Source organism: Hirundo rustica, chromosome 1 (assembly GCF_015227805.2).
Source record: "Hirundo rustica isolate bHirRus1 chromosome 1, bHirRus1.pri.v3, whole genome shotgun sequence".
Lineage (NCBI taxonomy): Eukaryota > Metazoa > Chordata > Aves > Passeriformes > Hirundinidae > Hirundo > Hirundo rustica.
The window spans coordinates 37,518,843-37,542,257 of NC_053450.1; the positions used below are offsets into that span (position 1 = coordinate 37,518,843).

The 23,415-nt window shown below is 39.3% G+C and overlaps 1 protein-coding gene across 6 annotated transcripts in view; it reads right to left on the minus strand.

The window, feature by feature from the left end:
• Nucleotides 1-23,415, minus strand: part of CHD7 (chromodomain helicase DNA binding protein 7) — a 132,886-nt gene that overhangs the window by 93,137 nt on the left and 16,334 nt on the right. Inside the window, exon 2 of one of the 6 annotated variants that reach the window (XM_040085683.2) lies at nt 3,264-3,403. The exons of 4 other annotated variants lie outside the window; for them this stretch is intronic. The gene's annotated coding sequence lies outside the window, so the exon portion shown is untranslated. Of the gene's footprint in view, nt 1-3,131; nt 3,147-3,263; nt 3,404-23,415 lie in introns of those variants that run through there. One more of the 6 variants, XM_058419251.1, reaches the window with a different exon arrangement.

Genomic DNA, 23,415 nt, shown 5'->3' on the forward strand with positions numbered 1-23,415 from the left:
TTTCAGTGCTTTCAGTCACTTTGGACGCAAAATGCCAGACCAGACTGTTTGGCTGAAGGTGATTTGTCCCAGATAAGTTTTAGGGAGAAAGTATCAGCACATTTATTACCCTTCTTGTAGCCACTGTCAAGAGGACCTTCTACAGTATGAAGCAGAGGGCAAGAGGAAAGGCACAAGCATTTATCACTCCTCTTAAAATAGCATTTGAATGTCACCTTTAAAACCACACTCTTAAATCTCTTTAGAGCTCGGCTGGGATATTAACACTTCCTAAATCACTTGGAGGTAAACTCCTATGAGCCATCTTCATATCTCTAATATCTATTTGGTTTTATTTCATTCCCATTATTAGGCAGAAGCCATCAGTAATATCTACCACCTCATTCTGTTTATTAGAGCATATCATAAGGAAGTTTCAACAAGGTGAGAAGGAACCTCCTTCACCAAAAGAAGCTTTCAGACTGCTCTAGAGCAGACCACAGTCATGGTGAAGATCCCTGATTGCTCAAGGACTTTGATTGCTCACTGTCATTGGGAGCTGTTAAAGCTGGACAGCAGTGTGCACTGAGGGTCTCCATCTAACAGAATAGTCTCTCTGCCTGGAAATGCTATAAAGCAGAGCACACAGATACTGTTACCTCCCAACCACTGATGTAATCTGGGCAATATCAAACTGGTGCCGAGCAGATCTCAGCCATCACAAACAGAAACAGCCACACAGTTACAAACATGTAAGAATTTCCACTCATTTTATTATATAAATCATGCCTGCTAAAAGAACCACTTTTCAAGACAAGCAGGCTCTACTCTCCTGAAGCACTAATGAAACTTTTTAACAAGCTAACAGAGCTTTCTTCTCTCCAGAAAGAAGGTTACAAGCATCAAGCACGCATTTGAATCTGCTTTGTTTACTGTTTTTCAGCTGACAAGCTTCCAATAAAATTCAGGCCAGTCAGCCACTGATAACAGTCAACATCAGCTCACAGTAGCTTGGATCTGCTACTTTACCCAGAGCACCAAATTAAAATAGGGTAAGGGTTTTGTTTTACTAAACACACATTATTTCTGTTCAGTTCATAGCATCCCAATTTGCAAGTTTGGGCTAAGAACTGTCCCTTACAAGGCAGGAGATGTGCTAGGGAACCTACTACTGGCCTGGCTTTCTGAGCAGACACTCAAAAGAAAACTAACCTTTAAGTTTATGATGCACTTTGTAAACAAACAAATCCATCATCTAAATTAAGAGCAAAACCAGTTTGCCATTATGTGATTTCAGATCTGCATTTTTATCTGAGGCATGAATCAACTTCGTGTTTGAGCTCTGGATGCTTAAGTTACTATGTCTGAAACATAGCATAAGGCCACAGAAAAGAAGATGTCTCAAATTTTAGGAGTATTTCTTCATATTTAAGTCCAGCCTCAAATTTAATGACCACAGCCCTTAACAATCAGTTGTGCTCTTGCCAAATCTTATTCTGCTTTACCCAATAAAAGTCACACCTCTGATGTGATATATGGCTAACAGCAGCTGTTGAAGCATGAAAGACAGTAGCAGCTACAGCCTGATCAAAATAAATTAACCAATGTTTTGATAAGGAAACAGTCAATACTGGAATTACCTACTAACCTCTCAACCATCTATTCTAGACACCTAGGTAGCTAAGCAAGTCACAAGAGTCTCAGACTTATTTTAAGTTGCAACTATGTCTGCTTCTTCCAAAACAAAGAAAGCCAACACACAAATAAAAGTAGAACCTGCATCAAGTAATAATTCAGTTAAAATACTCATTCAACACCACTTTTCACCTCCCCATAAATGCAGACATACTAACAGCAAGGTTAACTGCGATAAACTCAGCTTACAGTCTTTTTTTTTTAATTAAATAGTTTAAAATAAGGCATGGTACATCATCTTCTCTACATTCCTGTAACTTAAAACCAACATACACAGAAGCAGTGACTGTTTCTTGGGTACAAAGGGAAGAGTTTCTGATCCCTTAGAAAGGTGGATAGTTGAAACAAAATAGGAATGTATGAGAAGACTGAATTTTTTTATTGCCATCTTAAGCTACACAGGTTCTGCTATAAAATTCTATCACTTGTCTATTCCTGAACATGAAAGACGGCTCCAAGAAGACTGACCTAAAGAGTCAATGAATACATTTCATTAAGGCTGCCTGTTTCTGTTCAAAGCAGTGGTGCTATTCCAACCACCAGGACACAGTCAATTGCTTAACAACCCTGTTGTCTCAACAGACAAAGCTTACATTTACTCCAGTTTGCAACATTCCAGTCCTAAACAGCTAGATCTCAAATTTAAGTAGTAGTCAACCATTGTCCTGCTTAATATTCCAAAGCTGCATGCACTCAGTTGTCTTTGGCAGCTTCCCACTTCTGTAAGTTGAACTAAACTGGCTGCTGCACACACGTAACTTATCTAGGGCTGCAGACACTAAAAACCTGAACTTCATTAGTTTTGCTCCGCAAGCAGCAGATCCAGGCAGTCAAGACCAGGAAGTAGCAAGGGCAGCACACAGATGCCCATGCACTCCACACCATCCTCACATCCTGCCGTACAAAAGAACATTTTGTAAATCAACAGGTTCCTTGATTCAGCCATCAACCCTTCTATAGAAGAAATTCAGCAGCACTTGGCCATGCAGCAAATAAACTGAATAAACAGGTGAGAAGGCAACTAATACTGACTGCTCCAAGCTCGAAATGACACGCGTCATGCAGAGTTATATTTTTACACTATTAGTTGACACCTCTGACAAAACTCTAAAGTACTTGACAGACGCAAACAAACCAGCTACTCACATAATGGAAGTATGCCCTTACATACAATGCAAGAAACACCACAAGCACCGTGCGATTTTGAAGAACTAGGCTAAAAAGACCTCTCGTGCTAAAAACCACCACCATGCCAAAGGTCATTTTGAGACCAGAGCCTCAAAATGTAGGATTAAACATTAGGCTACTAAATCTGCATTTAAACATTGCACATTTAAACTGCTTTTCAAACCTGCTAAGCTCCGGCTGGCTGTTAGGGGTAGTAATTTAAGCATTTGCCGCATGGAAGGACATGACATAAATGTCAGCAATGAAAGTCATATTCTCATTTTACTCACAAAGTTGAAGGAAAACATTCACCAAAAACTTCATAAACACACGCAACACCATGACAACACTGAAAAAGTCACGACAAGACATTCAAAGTGGGCAAGATGGCTGGTGAGGCTTCTACATTTCACCTCACTCACCTACTGAGCACACAGCACTGCTGATGCCAGGACAGTTATGCAAGTGCCTGACCATGTCCGTGGGAAGCATGCCTCGTCTCCCTCGTGCTTAATGCTTACTTTTCATTGCTGTCACAGACGCCACGCACGGTACGTTCCTCCTGCATATAGATTAGCCAAAATATAAGACCAGACCTGTAAAGTAATTGCAAGATCATTTCTGACTGCAGCTTCCAAAGAAACTTGGTTTCCTGAATGCCTGAAGACCTTTTTTTTTTCATACACTTAGAATGCTTTCCTACTATACACTTCGCACAGCACAGCTGTGTTAAAAATTAAGTCCGTATAGTTCAGACATCAAAGGATGGCAGGAATCTCGTTCCCCCTAGTCCCAGGAAAGGAAGACAGGACTTGCAGAGATGAAAAGAATGACCTGATGCACTTCAGGAATATTCTGACTTAGTGGGAAGCATCAGCAAATATGACTTAAGCATTTCTGAAAAGTTTAGTTTCACCTTTATCTTAGTAAAATTCAGTTTGTTCTTGACAGAAGTACATCCTTACAAGAATTTTCAATAGCAACTTAAAGGCAGTCAATGTCTCTTGTTAAATTAAGAAGGTGTGGGGGGGAAAAAAATCTTAGGTGGCGTTCCTCAAAGGTCACAGGTTTTGGTAATGTGCCATCAGCTAAAATGCCTGAATGATATTCAGTAACACTTTTTTGCCAAGAAATCCATGAAATCCTACATTTCCCATAAAATCATTCCACAAAATCTAGACTGGATTTTATATCCTTAATGTATGATGTATGTTGGCAAAAAACAGGCTTTCACTGAGGCAACTGAGGGCACTACAGCCTTCGAATATTTGGCAGCTTGCAGCTGTCAAGCAGCTGATGCAGGAATGACCAGCCCAGAGTTCAGGCTGTGCCACACATTTGGAAACAATATCCTACGTCATTCAAGTTCACAGGAGCTCTGATATGAGACCACAACAGCGTCACTTAAGGAAGACTCTGATGCAAACCCACTGAGCCTCTCTGTTACATCACACAAAGGCATTCGCCAGAACAGTCGGGCTGCAAACTCTTTGCCCTAACATGGGAGCACTGCTAATTTTAAGTCAGCACCTATAATATTACAGAAGAAGCCTCAGCATGTCTTTTCTTTCCTGCTCAGAACAAAAAGAGGAAAGTTTAGAGGTATTTATTAGAGCTTACACTTGGAGGCCTTTAATGACGTAGCCAGAGGAATAAACAAAACAAAATAAAACAAACAAAATAAAGGCATTTTTTTATATTTAAGTACGTTACAAACATGAGGTGAGAGAAGAGGGAACAAGCCTAATCTAGAAATATTTCAGTTTTAGTGTTACGTAACCTGGAATTTTAAGAGGCCTTTTTCATTGCATGACCACCCTCTCTCTCAACGTAAGTTTAAAACACAGATGTGAGGTGGTTTATCTAAAAATAGCCCCAGATAAGTAAGAGAAACAATTGCGGTCACAAAAATATTTCAAGAATACTCTTCAAAACATTTGACAGAGGTGTTAACCTCGCAAATAACTCCATAAAGGGGAGCAGTAACATGCTTAACATGACCCCTTAATGAGGTTTGACCATGACAGGGCAGCAGTATAACCAATACGTATTAAAAAAAAAACCAAAAAAAAACAAAAAAAAACAAAAAAACAAAAAAACAGGGGAAATGGTAGGGGCTACACTGCTGCCGTGTTTTGGTGGGCCGGGGACATTCAGCTGAGCGCTCACCGCTCCGCGGCTGTGCGATGGCCCGGCGAGCACAAAGCCCTGGCAGGGCCAGCGGGGCGGTGGTGTCAGGGAGAAGACTTATATTGTCGCCATCAGTCACCCAGAAATCTCCTCGCAATTACATTCCCTTCTCGAGCTGACACTAAACCGGCCCGGGTGTTCAAGAGGTGGGGCCAGCCGCGACCCCGCTGGGGCGCTGAAAAAAAACACCCCGTGCAACCGATGGCTCCGGGCTTTTTGTGCACCTACTGCAGTTGTCACTGATTAACCAACTGATCTGGCAATTTCCTACATTCTTTTGCATTTAAAAAGGATCTGAGAGGCCCGAGAGTCATCCCATTGCATATCCCCGGGGGAGTGGGAGGCAGCGCCCCGTCCTGCTGGGCTAGGGCGCGGAGGGGCCCCGCCGCCCTCCTGCCCTCCTCCCCCAGCCCGGGCCTGCAGCTGAAAATAATTTATCTGCTCGCTCCGCCGGGCTCCCGGCACATGCGATTGGGAGGGAAACGTATCCATCATGGATAAACTTGAGCACAAAGACAGGCTGAGTGTCACAGGATACAAAAGGGCAGAGGTCGCCGCGGCGAGCGGGAGGATTTGCGCAGGGCAGGGCAGGGCAGGGCAGGGCGGCATGGCCGCCGCGCGGCAGCGCTGGGCCGGGCCTGCCCGGCCGGGCACGGCCCCCGAAGTAAACAAAGCCCGAGTCACCAAAACCGGAAAAAAACCCGCTGAAAACAACGAAATAACCGGAGGGGTGACGGAGATCTAAGTAACAGCGGGCCCTTTCCCCGCTCCTTTCGCCGAAAGCAGCTCACGGTGTTAACACTCAGAAAGTTGGGAACTGTAAAAATTCACGAGGTGGAGACTCGAATGTTTCCCAGAGTTTCTGAACATGTGATTTTCACCGAAATGTATTTTTTTAATCGCGGGCAGGTTTTAAGACTTAATCGTATCCCAAAAGGCTATTTCCAGCTATAGAATTATGAGCGCTTTAAAGTAGCCAGATCCTATATTTTACTTTACCTGTTACAAGGCCAATACAATCATGTTTCATTCATAGTTTATGAAGTCTGAAAAACCACTTGATGAAATTACAGTCTACCGATACCACACATGCTATATTTGTCCACGTATATTTTATAATCATTTCAATTTATGACTTGTACTTAAGAGTCATTTTCCTGTACATGTGTTCTTCATAAATAGTGGTAGATCGCAGCCTGCGCTCGTACGGGAACCACATATCCGCACGAATTTCTGTGAAGATAAATACACCCTATGCACCCAAAGTGAAAAGCCAGTTTCCACAGGACTAAGGAGAACACACTTCAGGACAGAGGAACAAAATGGCAGCTCTTTTTCCTTTACTCTCTTTATATGTGGCAAGATGAATCATCCTACATCTGAACTTAAGCTCTCACTCAGCTCCCAGTATTGATGATCCCTTTTGGCTCATACACTCGAGCATACCGTCTTGACCCTTTCAGCAAAGAAACAAATTATCACATACTACACCAGGAAATGATTACAAACTGTCTTTTTTAGAGAAAGATAACACCAGCATTTCGTAATGTATTTTAAATTAAATCACACAGTGACTGGCTTGGGTTGGAAGGGACCATCCCAAGACCCAAACACTGGATTTTACAAATTTAAATTTTTCTTCTTTATTTTTGTATTTTTTTAACTTAGTTACAAGAAAGACCTGTAGCATCAGACTAACTACATATTTTATCATATGCTGTAGACTATTTAAAAGAAAAGTTAAATTATTTTGCTAACTTAAAATCAGCCACAAAGAGAAAGGGTTGGGGAGGGAGGGTGTGAAGACATACAGTACACTGCAGGACAGAGTACAGCACATGAAGAAAACAGAATTCAGAAACCTTCATGTAGTGCCTGGACCATTGGGTGGGTTCAGTAATGTCCCAAAGAATATAGGAGACAGCTGAGATACAGGACCGATACTCAAATGATCTTCTACAATTACTGTTAATTGGATTACTTAAATTTGAAGGGTTTGTTTTACAAAATTAATATATGTGCCTTGAACATTCTGCTGGTTTTTTGGAGAAGGATATGCCAAAGACAAGGGGGTTATTCTTGGTCAGTGCAATGGAAGCAGGCTCTGGCACATACAGATGAAATCTGATTTTTTTGTGGATTTATTTATTTATTTTAGCATAACACGTGGTTCACAGTGATCATCAGTACTTACTTAGACCACAACACAAACAGCTATACCAAGCTGTTCTCCCCAATGGACAATGCCAAGGGAAAAGTGTGTGGAGCTCTCAACAGCTTCTAGTGTGTAAGACTAAGATACTTAAGAGTAAGCTCAAGTTCACTCAGACATGGAAAATGCATGCCTAGACAGCATAACCAATTGTGACAGAAATTTAAAAATTGCACTGGGGACTGTCAAATGAGTGCATCCCTTCTCAGTCCTCATGTGCAGTGCGGCCCTTCTGTCCAAGCAGGACTGAACCCAATGTTTTTCCTCTATAAAAGCAGGTTCAAAGGGAAGACAACCAGATTTCCTTGTGCAAAACTTTAATTGGATATCCATTTTTTCTTCACACAGAAGAAAACCAACTGGTGTTTTCAAGCATCTTGCTTAATCGACTTGCAGTTCTAAAATTACTCCAGGATAGTTAAGTTCAAATGAACAAAAAGAGCCTTCCAGGGGAAAATTTTTCTTGTAAAATTCTAGAACTATGCAGTTTCACTCCCTTCTCATCAAGATTTTGAAGAACTTGGAAATAACTGTCTTTTGATGTGCAACCTGCTGACCCAGAACCCAGAGCCACAGTCATTCAAGCTACTGCAGCCAACAGGAGCAGCTGACGTTGATCGACCACATTTTTTTTTTTAACACCAAACGGGAAAGTTCTTGAGCTACCTTCAATTCCTCACAAGCTCTGCGGAGATAAATGATGAACATGCAGGAGCAGTGCTGCATTCACAGATTAGATGTGAAAACGAATTTTTACTCAACTAGAACTCAACTTGGAAACCAGTTCCACTTCATGGTACGCTCTACCTTCTCTCAAAAAGCAGGGCTAAACTTGATTTTCTAATAGAAAGCGCTATCTTCTCTGTTCCTAATGATTCACAATCTATTTAAATTACCTGTTAAGCTTATCAATTTTACTGCAGCATCTGCAGTGAATTAGAACTTTCCATACCCTTTTCAGTTAAAATAAACTTTAAAAAAAACTAAAGTCCCCCAAAAACCAAGCAAACCAACCCAACACTTTCCACATTGCTCTCCCCTAAACATGCCCCAAAAATTATTTCTACTCACAAAAAACTGGGAGGGTCAAGGGGGTTTTGTGCATGTTGTGTCATTTTGTGTGAGGTTTTTTTGCTGTTGCTTTTGTTATGGTTTTTGAAGTAGGAAAAGCAAGAACATTAAAGGAGTGAGCAATCTGCCTAAGAGATTAGAGTATTATTTTACACGCATAAGAAATAGAAAGGTGTATTTTGATAATTTTGGAAGAGTCTGATTACAGACTTTGCTTTACTAGTAATTTCTTTTGTGTTTGTAAATACCTGGAAAATGGCTCATTAAAAAAACCCAAGCAAACCCAATTAAGTAGCAAGGATCCCAGAACAAGAGAACTGAGGACTCTTAATCAAGTACTATATAAAGATGGCTACCATACAGATTTGTGTAGACAGCCAAGTTTAGAGCTATTTCACCTACTATTCAGAGTCCAGCTCTCAGAACAAGACCTACAATGAGTAATAAATTATCTATGCAACAGTGCAATATAGAAACACTATAGGAAAATCTTTTTTCCTATCAAAAACCTCTAGTGAAAGGTGAATAAACTCCCAACAGCTAAAAGTGTATTCCTTTGCTTATCAACTATGTAGTGAGGACAGTTGGAACAGGTACAAAGAACTCAGTTTCCAGTGCTAAACATTTCCAAAGTTATATTACCTCTAAAAAAAAAAAGCCTCGTCTAGAAAAAGATAGCCACCAGAAGACTGAAAGAATACACTATGTTTTACTTAAGCATTAGTAAATGGCATTATTGTAGCATGGACTTAGCTCACCTGAACCCAAAAATAAAGTGCACAGCTGAGGAAAAAGCATGGATGAAGCTCTGCTAGAGATCAATTGATTTAGAAGTCATAGGAATTAGTGGCAGATTAAATACTTACGCTGTATTAGCAAATATTATTTAGATCTACAGCTGAGACTCAGGTAACTGTTTAATTAATTATGCTTTCAAAGCAATAAAATCTAGCTCCTTGTCCCTCCAATTACATGTACTATATAAAACTAGTTATGAAGGTTGAAGTACATAAAATTACTTGAAAGGGAGGATGAACTGCCTGCTGTCACTACACAATGAGCTTTCTTGACCAACATTTTACAGTACCTTTTAAATTACCATATTTGATCACAAAGCATCATCCAAAAATCTCAAACACATAAAAGCATGATTCTTCCTTTCCTATCCTGCTCAGCAGCTGAAATCCATGTACCTGTGTTTTCAGGCAACAGTTGTCTCAAAGTTTAGTCTTGAAAAAGAAGCAAGAGAGATCACCTCAGAGAAGACCATGTTATGTTCTCAAGTGAGACTGCAGCTTGAGCAGCTGCAAGCGAAGCAAGCAATGAAACAGCACACTTCAGTAACAACCACTCATCAGAATGAGGCTCCTCTGGACACTGTATACCAGTGTGCCAAGATTGGACAGGGATGAATTGTTCAGGAAGAAAATGCTATTTGAGAAACTTCAGTGCTCATCACTCACAAATAAATGAAGACTTAATAGACTGATCTTATACCACCTGGTCTTTAGATGAACTGTTAAGGAGGTTCTTTTGCCTGCATTTCCCTCAAAGCCAGGTCTTACTTCCCAGTGCAGTGGAAACTAACATCAACTCACCTATCCTATCTCCACAGCACTCAATACATTCTGCACAGCTCAAAAACCAAAAGTGAAGAGTCAAGCAAAAGGTACTGGAACCAGCTTCACTGAGATGTCTACAAGGCAGTAGCAATAGCAACAGCTGTCAACCAGATTTGCTCATCAGGATTGTCAGGACTTCCAGCCTCCTTCTGAGCACCCAGGTAAGCCAGCTGCCACCTTCCCTTTTCATATGCACTCCTCGCTAGTCAGCCATGCCTCTCACGGCAGCCTTGGGTTATGCAACAGGCTGCACTGTGATAATATTCAAAAGATGTTGCTACCAAAACCTAGAAATATTTATTTAAAATTAAGACTCCTTTGTGTGTATCTTCTTTTTTTTCCTCTGGGGAAGGCTGCATTTGTGTTCGATTTGTGACTACTTAGAGATTAACTTTCTAGGGGCAGACTAAGTGAAGATTTTATTGAAGAAATTTTAAGCTTTAGACATGACAATATTGACAGTCTCTTATCATAAACAGAGTATCTATGCTTGTATGCAAAATCATAAATGGCATCAGACATTTTTCTGATTATTTAATACCTACATTTTTAGGCACCTGCATTTATAAGCGCACTGGTTAGACGTTAGTAACACTAAATGCTAAATGGTGTATGTATTCTAGTAACTCTTCCTTATGCCTCCATATAAAATGGATTCTTTAGAATGAATGGAAGATGCTATGAAACAAGAATTACTGTGCATTTATAACATTTTCAGTAATCAGTAATTGAAGCATTAGGTAAAAGGAAAAACCATCAAGAAAATCCAAACAAAACCACTTCAACATCTGTGTGGTTAAAAGGAAGAATTCCCCTATTCTTTAGGGATCTCAAGATTGTAAACAGCATCACATACAGGAGGATTATTACATTTTTCACAACATCTAGATGCTCTGCGAAGAAACAGGCAATATCACTTTTTCTGTCTGCAATAAACATATAATTCAATTTAGTTCAGTCAGCTCCACAGTATCAGCCTGGTCCACAAATAGCCCTTGTTAATAATCTGAGAATTTGAGATTGTTGCTATGGCCATGACATGCTACTTTACCTGAGGATCAACAGTTAATTTTTCATGTCCCACACCAATGCCCTATGTCTTCTTCACAACAAGGACAAAACTGAGCTCTCTCTCACACCTTCTAAAACACTGAGTGAGGTAACAGCATTAAAGCTGGAGCAGATTTACAGTAAGGTCCAGAAGAGCACTAAAAACGCCTTTTTCTGCAGAGTTGGAGCCAACTAAAACGAGTTTAAACCAGAGCTTCATTTGAGAGGCAAGGAGAAAGTATACATCAACAAAGTAGCGATGCAAGGAACATCTACAAGATAGAAATCTATGGAGTACCTCTATTTCAAGCCTGTGATGGCAATATAGTCCAATCATTTATACTTTGTTGGAAAAGTGGTGTCCATCTTATTTCACCAAAGACATGCTGCCTTTTAAGGTAACAGGTACAAATTAAACGGTGCTATAGAACTGAAATCTTTGTACATTTTGAGAACTAGATGGAGAACCAGCCTCCCCTACTTTTCTGACCTAGGCATCTGCAATTTTGAATAAATTAAACCCCAGATAACTACTAAAGCATCCATTTAAATTAATTTCCTGTTTCTGCTGCACCAGACTGTAGCTACTTAATCTGAGAGCCTTGTAGCTAGACCATATAACCAAACTCCTTAAACCATCTGTAGACACTCCACTGTTTGTTGTTCCCAAACTTCAGAAATCACAAGCTGGATTACCCTTGACCCTGATCTTCTGTCTTTCCTAGTAATGCTCCAAATGCAGATTACAGGGTGGGGAAACTTTTTTCCAAATGTTTTCTAAAACACTGTAGAGCCTCTTCCCTGACTTCTCCATACAAACTCTTACTGTTCAGCTGAACTCCCTAACTATTAATATGGTAATTGCTCACAACTGAGCACAGCTGAGAGCCTGAGTTGTTCAAATGTGGAAATCAATGAAAACACTCTTTCTCACCAAGTCATACCCTTCTTGGTCAGTGTTTCATCTGCTCCATGTTTTTCAAGACAGCAACATATGAGCATGGAGCTTCTCTTCTCGCTCTACATGGAACAATGTGTGGCAGCTGCAGTTGCACAGAAAACCATCCAGAAGTAGATTACACTTCTGTTAATGCAATACATCTATTATCCCAAAAGGCAAACAGTTGCTCCTATCAGCAACTCGGTAATATTTTATTTCTTCAATATCAGTTTCTGCCAACATCAAGCTAATAAATGCATGATCCCTAGTTAGAAATCAGTGGTTAAGTTACATATACTGTATTAGCCAGGATGTGGGGGCAGAGGGGGGGCTAATTTGAGAAATACATCAAAACCTTGCTTTCAGGAGAATAAGAATTAGCACTTTTAATGTGCTCTGGGATTTCAAGTTGAATACCTGAACCACTTTTAAAAAAAATCACTTTACAGTAATTTCCAACTGGTTGCCTAACACCCATCACCTAAGTGACTATCATCAAAACATAACCATAACACTGGCAATGAATTAATATTAAAACCCTTCAGTGAGATCACAGAAGTCCTCAAAAAACAGCCCAAGTTGTCAGAGCACACTTTTCCCACACACTGAGTAGTAGTCAGGTTCTGGAAATAAAAGCTTTATTCTATTACTAAAGTGGGTGCTAGGTACACTTCTCATTTACACATATAATTTTGAAATCCAAATCAATTTGACGGTGTCTAAACAGATTTTAAAAGCCAAGAACAACTACTTCCAAAAAGAAGATGATGCAGTAGTCAGAAAAAGGGAAGCTACGCGCACCCACCGGGACAACTTGACTAGCAAGGGACCGCTCTGACAGTTTCATGTACTTTGGTAGGGATAATTAATGAAGTTTTCCAGGGTTTCTGTATAGCAGCAAGTCAGAAGTGGCTACAATTCTTCACTTAAGAAATGGACATTTTGTTGTCCATGTATTTTGCTTTACAGAAATACTCCTTTAGTTGCAGGCCTGCATTGCCACTCTCTCTCTGCTGATGTTGGTAACTCACCAGTATCACTCAAGAGAGAGCAACAGCCCAGTGATCTGTGAAAGTTATAATCTAAGTGACTGCAAAATGGAAGTGCTAAAGACAAGAGCAGCCTAAAATAGCAGTCTGAGAATGGGCAGCAGGCATCTGCCTGCCAAAAGCAAAACACCTCACAGGGTAAAGTTCCCCAGCTCCTGGGCCAAGAGAGTGATGGCCACTCCAAGGTTTCTTAACACCTCCCTTGGCTCCCTGCTACTTCTCACTAGTTGCGTATTTTTGTCTTCACAAATAAAGCTTCAGCTATTTCTTTTGTCTGTGTGCTGCAAGTTAACATTTACCATTGCTGGGTATTTCTGAGCCCAGCAGACAGAAGCACAGTGACTCCCCGAGAGCAGGAGGCAGCTGCCATGTCAGGCAGGTCTACAGCATCACACGGGCAACTAAGGTGACCAAACACATTCGCTACAAAGAAATGAAAATGCACCTAGCAAAGCTTTTCAAAATATTAGATGTGCATGTGTAGCATGCCAGGTTTCTGAGAAAAAAGGAAAATAAGCATGCAAGCCATTTTCTCCAAAACCACAACCCCTTAATTCCCCAGGTCAGCACAGTGTCTGGTCCTTCAACACTGCACTCAGCTCAGCAGATGAGGAAACAGTCGCACCAGAAGGCCCTGTAACAGATGGAAACCAGAGCAGCTGGAGAGCAGGGAAATGTCTGTGCGGGTGAGGGGGTGGGGGCAGAAAGCCCATCCCCACTCCCGAGCTTTAAAGCTGCGGGCTGCCATCACGCCCTACTGCAAACTCAGCCCACGGATCTGCTGGGGAGAAAGCTGAAGGAAGCAGTATGTGGCCAGATGATTTAGTGCTTCCCAGGCTTCCCATTGGGAGAGCAATCCTGAGCCATGCAACCCAGGCCTGCAAACACTGGGTGTGAGCCCCTCAGGAGTGCAGGAGATAGCGGAAAAGAGCAAGTGGATCATTTTCCTTCTTCATGGAAAGCACAGCAGATGAAGAACTGCCAGCTGGAGAAAGCCTAGAACTGGAGCAGTAAGGAAGGAAACAAAACTACACATTGCATACTGGAGAAATGACTAGGGAAACAGTGATATCAAAACCTGTCAAGGTTTGAGGGATCTTTTTTCTTTCTTTCTTTAAGTAAGAGGTATTACCTAAATGGCACAGAGATACATTTTTATAGAGGAAAAATGCATAGTAAATGTGGAAGATTAAGAATTGAAGAAAAAGCCCCTGCCATATGGTACAATTCTTCCACTACAGTTTAGATTCACAGCTTTACAACACCTGCGCAGTTAATAACCATATTAAGTCATACAAGATGTCACCAGTTATTTCCTTTCTTTCTCAACTTCACTAACTATGAGGGAAATATATCTAACAGGGCTTCTATACTTTTGGAAAGACAAATGATTGTCCATGATTAAGATGCCCATTTCCTGACACAGTTTGGAAAGCAGCTTACCACCACTTCCCAGATGAAGCAAAAGGGATCAAGCCTCATGAGGGAAACACAGCCATTAAGCAGGGATAGTTTATTATAAACAAGATGAGTGAGGTGGGGTTTTTTTCCTTCTTTCTTTAATTTTGGTTGGAACTACCTTCTGCAATCCTTCTGGTTCCTCAAGTCAAGAGACAAGAAACTAAACTGATCAACTTGTAAGACGGAAGTCCTCATATTAGAGCAGGAGATTACAGCGTTAACCCAGATAACGCAAACAAGGTCAGTCAACACTTGTAAAAGGCACACAGAAATACTCCATTATATATATACATATATAAAACTGTTCGTTACCTGGCCTGCCACGTAGAATTAGACTTTGAACACTGATTTTCAGCAGCTGTGAGCAACTGCAAAATTGACAGGGCAGTGGAAAGTTTTCATTACGACTTTTCCTCCTTAGTTATTCCTCTTCCTAACCACAAGCATGATGCTTTTGTTGTACTATTACCCCACACACTCCAAGAGAATGTTCAGGTGCAGTCTGGCACCACAGGTAAGCTGATCTAACCATTAGTTGCCATCAGAAGATCATCACCATAGGGGTAGCTGAACAGCAGTGGCAGCACAAGGGAAGAAGCAAGAGTGGTATGGCTGATTTCAAGCATCACAACCCATTGGATCAGCTTATTACTATGCCATGCATTCAAACTGCCTTCAGGCCACAGCCAGGGTGGTTCAACAACTTAAACTGAAAAACACAGCAGTAAAACAAGCCAGACATTTGCTCTGCAGGAAGATATGAGAAAGTAGTGTCTGCTGATATGACTTGCAGAAAAGAAACAAAAAAAAAATATCTAATTTGGTCAAATATGTGAAAAAATATTTTTCATCCGACCGATGAAACACATAAATCAACACCAAAGACTACACAAAGCATGGAAAACCTTGCAGTTACCTCTAGCTACTCCTGCTGACTGGAAGACTGCTGACTTAGGAATTACTTCATACCACTGTATAACTCCAGTGAAGGATGTGCAAATCATCTGGGATCTGGCATTAGAATTTCTTGTAGACAAAAAATGTTATATCTCGTTGTGATTTACAAAAATAAAGGCCATTTGTGAATACTAAGGATGTTTGTCAAGAGAGTCAAATAACAGGTTTTAGTTAAGATGTTCTAAAAGCAATTAATCCATGGGTGCTCAGAGGACAGCCTCCAGAAGTTCAAGCCAAGCACACACACAGTCCCTCAATGAATGGCTGTGATGGATAAACACACTACTTAAAGGAAGAATATTTCATTGATATCCATTCAACACCTAAGAAGCCTTCTGGACAGAGAGGTAAAACTTTCTTAGATTTTTCATTACACATCTCTTGTTCACATTGTACTTATCTGCAGTCTTTCTTAAATCCCCTTTCTAGAAATCCATTAGCATAAGATTGGATTTTACATATTCGGGGGGTTTAAAAACATATTCACCACAAGAATTTTTAAATATATCCCACTATTCGAAACACTTTTGTTCCAAGAGCTGACCATTACAGACTATTTTCTAGATATGGCAGGACAAATTCCTTCCTGTCTGAGAGTTTCCATGGTAATAAAAGTCCCCTTTAAACACATTCACGGTGGTTTGGGCAGGCCAAACAGGCAGCCTTTGTACTGAAAAGCTCCCTCTTTGTACTCCTCTGTGCTGATCCTGCACAAACTACCGTAAAAGTGTATTTTAGTGGAGGCAGAGTAAAACTAAGGCTCACATCAGTTTCACACGATAACTGTTTATTCCACAGCACAGATACAATCCTCCGGAAGAGTCCTTTCCCCAAAAATTTTGAGTGGTTGGAGAAAGCAATCTGCAGGATAGTCTAGGGCATATTTCAAGAAGACTTAACAGGAACTTTGCCATCTCCACTATTAAAAGAGATGAACCGAAATGACTACCCCTCCTTTTCCCATCCCCCCCCTCCCTACCATGTAGTCTCACTGGTATTTGGAGATGGAGTATTTACACCAGCGCTTGCATCTCTAGTTAAACCACGTACTGGTCTCAGTTGACACCTCCACATCAGCATAGATATCTGTCTTGTAAAGGAACTGGAAGAATGACCTAATATGGCTCAGAATGTTTGGAAGAATATATGGAAACAAAAGAAAAAACCATGTTTTTCTAAGGCTCAACAAAGCACCTCTATTTAAATTTCTATCTATTTACACTTGTGCTTCAGCACCCTTGAGTACTAGCAAAAATTTCAGCACATTTAGGTCTTGTTACAAGTGAAGCTTTTTTTTTAATTAGGAGTTAATATTTTGGTAAATCTCACAGTATTTCGAATTTAGAAAGATTTTTTTTTTTCTGCTACCATTATAGCAGGTGTTCTACAGATCAGCTACACAGAAAATTATTCTCTTTAAGAATGAAATCATTAAGGAAAAACATGCAACTTGAATTCACTAAGAAGGGTTTCACAGCCATCCCTTAAGATTCTTCTTATATTAATTTTCAAAAATTTGCATGGAGATCATTTTAGATAAAAGGTCTCTATAACCTGGTCAAGTTTGCTCCCTAGAGTTTTTAACACTGCAGATGTCTCAAACTCTTAAGTGCAGCTCAGTTCCCAAGCCACTCTCCTTGCTTATAATAAGAGAGAGGAAATTTAAGCATCTAATTTGCACAGTGAGCTTTTCTCCAGTGCTACCATTAAAATTTGTGGGTTTCTTTTCCTACCTCATCTAGTGGAAATTTCAGCATAGCACAGTCAGTGTAGCACAGAACTTTCTTATCCTGACTTTTGAGAAAATGTATGAAGAAAGAAGAAAGAAGAAAGAAAAGCAGGAATAGCTCCAGGAAACCAACATAATGCTTCATTATCTCTCATCTCCACAGTTTAAAACACCCTTCGAACACACACATGCACATCCCGTACTCAGGTCCTGCCCCTGCCATGTAGCTCATGCCCTGCTGGGTGCCACTGCTCCAGAGAAGACAGTGCACTCTTTTTGCTTCCCAAAAACTGAAGCAGTTTGTATGGGAAGCATTATCCAGATGAGTGAAAAAAATCAGTCTTGAGATCACCTTCGCATGCATGAGAATGAAAATACCTGATCTTTGTCAGCTCCAATCTAGAGGCATTTAGAGTTCCTTCTTGGCAATAGAGGAGACAGCCTTAAAATTACCACAAATTTAAAACTGTGGAGGCAATACGCTAACACTTAATGCAAGCAGACAGAATAGAAGGTGTGAGAAAGGCATGCTATGCAGAACTATGTGACCCATAAACCCAAGCTACAGCTGTAACTTTCTGGAGAAGCTTTTTGGTAGGCAACTTTAAAGAACAAGATCAGACGAGATACAGGAAAACCGGGTGACAGCAAAGAATTCATGAAATGCTTCTCAAAATAACAGGTCTAGTAGCTCACTGACTAGTGGCAACTGAAAAATTACAGATTCAGCTTCAGCAAAGCTAACAGCATTTCTTTTTTTCCAATAGAAAGTTTTAACTTGGGAAAAGAAACTGAACAGAATTTGTTTTGGTTGCCAGCAAAACCTGGTCTATCGCTTTCCTTGAAACTAGTCCAATTTAAACAAACATCAATGTAACATCCCACATTTCTCATGCTAGCAAATCTTACTAGGAAGACTTTCCACAAACACATGGTATTGATCAGTTATTATCAACAACAAAAAATTCATATGCAGTCCTTAAGGATCATTTGTAGTAAATCCATCTACTTCAGCAATCTAGCTATAAATCTATCTCCATAAACAGACGCAACACATTAGACAATTTTCACTGTAGGCTGTAATATTTTCTGAGTATGTTTAAATTGCTCTCGAATTATGCTTTATCAAGCCATCATGCTGATTGTAAGATAAGTGAATATAATCAGAAAAGGTAAACACTAGCCTCTATTTCTTATGCACCCTCTTCTTAAAATCAGAGTCATTGTACGACAAAGATTTCATTACCACCCTGTTCTGACAGAAACCAATATTAATTATTATTTGAATTAACCTTTGAGCCATAGTTTTCATCAGTACTCGGTAAAGACACAGACAATTTCTAATTACATTCTACTCTCATTATAAGTCACTAGGCTGTAAAGCTGCATCTGACAAGACTGCTATACTTGGCCTTGAAATGCTTTGGACTTCACTATAAATCTTTCAGAAACATCCAAGAACTCATTGAATACAAGAGCTATCACACAGGATGCTTCTCCAACAATTCAGAAGCCGTTTTAAAGGGATAGCAAGTGTGATATGACTGAATTGCAATATTATTCCTGAAGCAAAATAAATTAGCAGTGTCTTTATCATTCAGCATCACTACATAGATGATCTTTTACCGAAAGTTAGATACAGTGGATTCACTCGGTCTATCAAGTGCAATCATTCAGTGATCATCAACTAACTCATAATTATATTCAACAAATAGTATAAGAAAATTAAAAATTTATAGACCGAGAGAAATCTGATTCCAAAACTTACAGCAAGTATCTACAACATAAGCCATATTTTTTACAGACCAGAGAGAAAGGTTTGATCTGCTAAAGAGTTATTAGTTCTCTAGCAGGAAATATGGATTTTAAGGGTCATAAATGAAGAATAACCTGTAATTAATATACAAAAATTAGTGTAAGAGAGCAATTTTTCTTTTGTAATTTTTCAGCTTTAGCTCACATAATCACTTTGCTGCAGTCAGTTATCTAGCCAGGAAAAAATGAAATATACACATGGATTTAGGGAAAGTGAATGCTATTCTGGAGAACAGGTTTCTACCCTTGACTATGCCAAATCTCTTGAACGAACAAATTAAACTTCTAACAGAGTGATTTCTGGCTCTGTAACCCGAGCCTCACTTTTGCAACTTCACAAAGCTCACATCTAAGACTAACTCCAAATGTCCAATCTCTAAGCAAAAGACAGTTTTATTTGAAGGAATACCAGAGGCTGGGATCTATCAGGTTTCAAAACCAGAACTTGACTTAGCTGCTGACTCAAGACATATTTCAAGATAACAGAAGCATATTTCAAGATACCATTTTTAACCTTCCACTATTGAAAATACCTGTATCTTAAAACAGAAGCTTAAATACGTAATCAGTCTAATTCCAGTGAATTACATTTCATGCTAAAGAAACCTTGACTTGGACTAAGTTTCACAACATCTATTACTGTAGATTACTCCAAAAACAAACAAACAAACAAAAAACCCAACAAAATCCCAGCCAATGATCTTTCCTTCACAGATCATTTTATGGATGTTGTTAATTACACAGAAGATCCAATTCCACAGACATTTTGAAGAGTAATTATAAGACACAAGAGAACCTAATATGAAGTTTGCAGGTTTTAACATGGAAAATGCCAGTTCTGCATGTATTTAAACATATTATGGATTCCATTAGGTAATGCACAGCAACTTTGCAATCTCTCAGGGTAATGATGTTCCATGACTAGAAGAACAGCTAGATTTAATCAAATTTATCACAAGACAGAAAATGGTAAGAGAATTCAGATCTCTTGCTTTTTGGAAATGGCTATAGAGATGATGGATGGGACTCCAGTCTATAAAAATGCAGTGTTTGTAGCACTAGTGTCAACAGTGTTACCAATTCTAAACATGCTTCCATTAATCCTGTCCACATATTCTGAAGCTATCCAGGCCCTTCACCTTAAGGACCCAACATGGTTACCCACTCAAATTGGCCATACTGGTTTGTTGCCTTTTTTTTTCCTTGCAGTTACATGCTTTTCAGAAGTTACTCCAAGAAGTTACAACTTCTCTGTATTACATTACAATCGACCTGAGTATTCAGATAATCATTTTTCTTTTACGCCCACTACATTAAATGCCCAGATTATTCTTCTACTTAGCAGTGAAAAACATTTAACTGGTAGTTTGACCATTTCTTTTCTAGACATACATGAGTAAAAGGAGACTAGAGGAAAGAAAAATCATTCTCTACCATACAGAAACAGGTAATTTAATTCCCACTTCTTCTCCTTAGCTATCTCATTACTGAGAACACGTGGCCAAGTGATGGGCAAAGGTCTGATTCAGATCAATAATCATACGAAGAAAATGGAAAGAAGGCATCAGAACCAAGGTGGGATTGTCTGTCTTTATGAACATTTTAAAGTACTTTCCACATAAAATTTCCGAACGTTTGCTACTGTAGTTGCACTTAAGGGTAGACCAGAAGGACAAATACATATCTGAGCCTTTGAAAAAGCAAGGAAAACTGACAACTTTCCGTCAAAAAGTCAGTTTTGATTTTATCCTACAACAAACCCTGCATTGTGACTCTATTCTGCTAAAGCATAACTGTTTTCCAGATCACAGAATCATAGAATAGTTTGGATTAAAAGGGACCCTAAAGATCATTTAGTTCCAGTCCTCTAAAACAAAGCACATGATTTCATCTCATGCTATTCATCAACATATGCACCCTTTTGATTAAAATTAAGATAATACTAACAAGACTATTAAATCATCAACAGCAAACTTATTTCAAAAATGTATTTGGGGAACAGAAAGTTGGCATTTTACAAGCCCCCGAAAGATATTGCCTTATTGCTGGGGGTGGAGGGAAAACAAGTGGTATAGGCCTTTGAGAAGGCTCAAAGAAATAGGGGGAAAAAAACCCTAAAATCCATAGCTTTGTTCATGCTACTAGATTAAGACCTTCTTCCCCTTCTCAGTGCCACTTTCAAAATCCTGCATGTGGGTGAGGATAGGGGACAAGGAGGTTAACAGAGAAAACAACTGCACTACAGCACCTTGTTTTGCTTATAAGCTGCTCATAGACCACGACAAAATCCCCAACTGTGCTCACGCCATTTTTTCACATCAAATTTGCTAGTGACATTTTTCAACAAGCCTATAAGCAACGCATTCTAATAAATCAGCCTATAAAAGCACCTATTCCATTTAAAACTCAGTGCTAAACGACCAATAGCTTGTGATCTTCCAACAGTAGAGATACATCCTACTACTGCACAGCTACATAGCTTTTAAACAAATTCTAGACTTCCCCTCTATTCTTTGTGAAAGTTACTTAGGAGGCAAAATTGAAAATGTATTAGTTAGGGAAGAGATACAGAAATGAATAGCAAGAGCAGCCATTCACTAAACACCACCTAAGAGAATTTACCAGGCCAGAACAGGCTGCTTTTAATTGTGTCTAGGCTAGATTAGTTTCAGCTCTTCTTACTTCAAATTCTGTTACCAACCTTTTCCTTGCAAACAGAAAACCACCTCTCCACCTTCTTCCAGGTACTTTGCTCATATTAGTTGAACTAAGAAATGTCCACATCCTAAAATTCTTTGAAGTTCTTTCTTAAAACAAACCCTGAATTTCTGCATAGTTCTTTTTCCTGTTACCCTCAACAAATTTACCTGTACAGGCATGGATTGCAATTTAACTTTCAAGTAGAAAACAAAACAACTGATGAGTTTATTTTGTGCATATGGCATGCTATCTAGAAGCTGTAGTAGGTTTCATGAGAAAGCTTAAATATTAACTTAGCAAACCAAGATCATGACTCCTCAACAACTGAAATAGGCACAAGCCTTTCATGACACCTGCATTCCTGTTAATGAAAAACTTCATTCTCTAAGATCTCTTTTAAAATTCTGTTAATTTCTTCATCTTATGAACTCGTACTTGGAACCCTTCAGAGCATCTCTTTTGAAAATGTAACTGCTGTTTCTCTACAAAACAGTTTGCCTACTTTCTCGACCATGAGTTCTTAAATATTTCATGCTCTTAATACAGCCAACATTTTTTTCCATTACTTTAGTATAAAATTCCTCAAATTTCAGTTGCTTATGCTAAAATACTGTGTGAGTGCATGTTAAAGACTACTTTGAAAGAGCAAGTAACTTTCAGGATAGCCTCTTCCCTAACACAAGTGACCAAATGAAACACAGAAGTAATAGTCATGCCCCTGACTTCAGATTTACAGACCTGTCTTTCCAAGCCATTCTCAGCTAAGCAAAGCAACATAATTCTCAAAAATCCTGCAGAACGAAGTGGTTATTATTTGTGCAAAAGTCCTTCTAAATATGGTGCTCACACATCTTTACATGAAGACGTGAATAAACTGTTACTGTTCCACCACTGCTTCAAGCACCAAAGGTTTTTATACAGAGTGGTACTGTAGCATGTCACACACTATGATAAAACAGAGAGAACTCAGTACTAAACAATTAAATAATATACTACAGTACAGTTTTTCACACAGAGAGCCAAGAAAAAGAAAAGTAGAAGTTATGGCTCCCATGATAACTGCAGCTTGATTGTAATACTGTTTTATACTGTATATTTGAACAAACGCATCAATTTACAATTGATGGGGAATTATAACTGAAGGACACAGTCACATACTTTGTCTCACTCCTAAATAAATCAGTGGCATTCAAAATAAATTTCCATCCCGCTTGTACAACTTGGTAAGGTGACCAGTTTGCTGGCAAGAAGAAATCACAGTATAAAAGCATTTAAACTGTACATATCAAACTATTTATATGAAGTTACACTGAAGCACACAGGGCAACACTGCCACATTTTAACTAGAACATGGACTATTTAAACATCCATGAAATTATACTACCATTCAGATTTGTTCCTGTCATATTCGACTTAACTTTATCATGATTCATGGCTACTGCTAATGAAATCCATTAAATATATTTAAGCTTAGTGTTCCCAAAACAGGAATAAACAACAAAAATGCATTGCTGGAGTGCTTATTTTCAAAGGAAAAAACCCATTAAAATGAGGAAGCTTGGTAAGAGACACAATCAGGTAGACAAAACATTTACAGACAACTGACAAAAAATACTATAGTGAAAATGCAGAGACACAAGGAAAAAAAATGCATCACAGTTAAACCTCAAGCTGCAGAGGCTATCAGTAAGAACATTTCTCAAGAAGAGAGGAATAAATTGGACCAAAGGAGCTAGAAAGTAAAATTGCAAACAAAGGTATGTTCCTAGAGGGGCAAA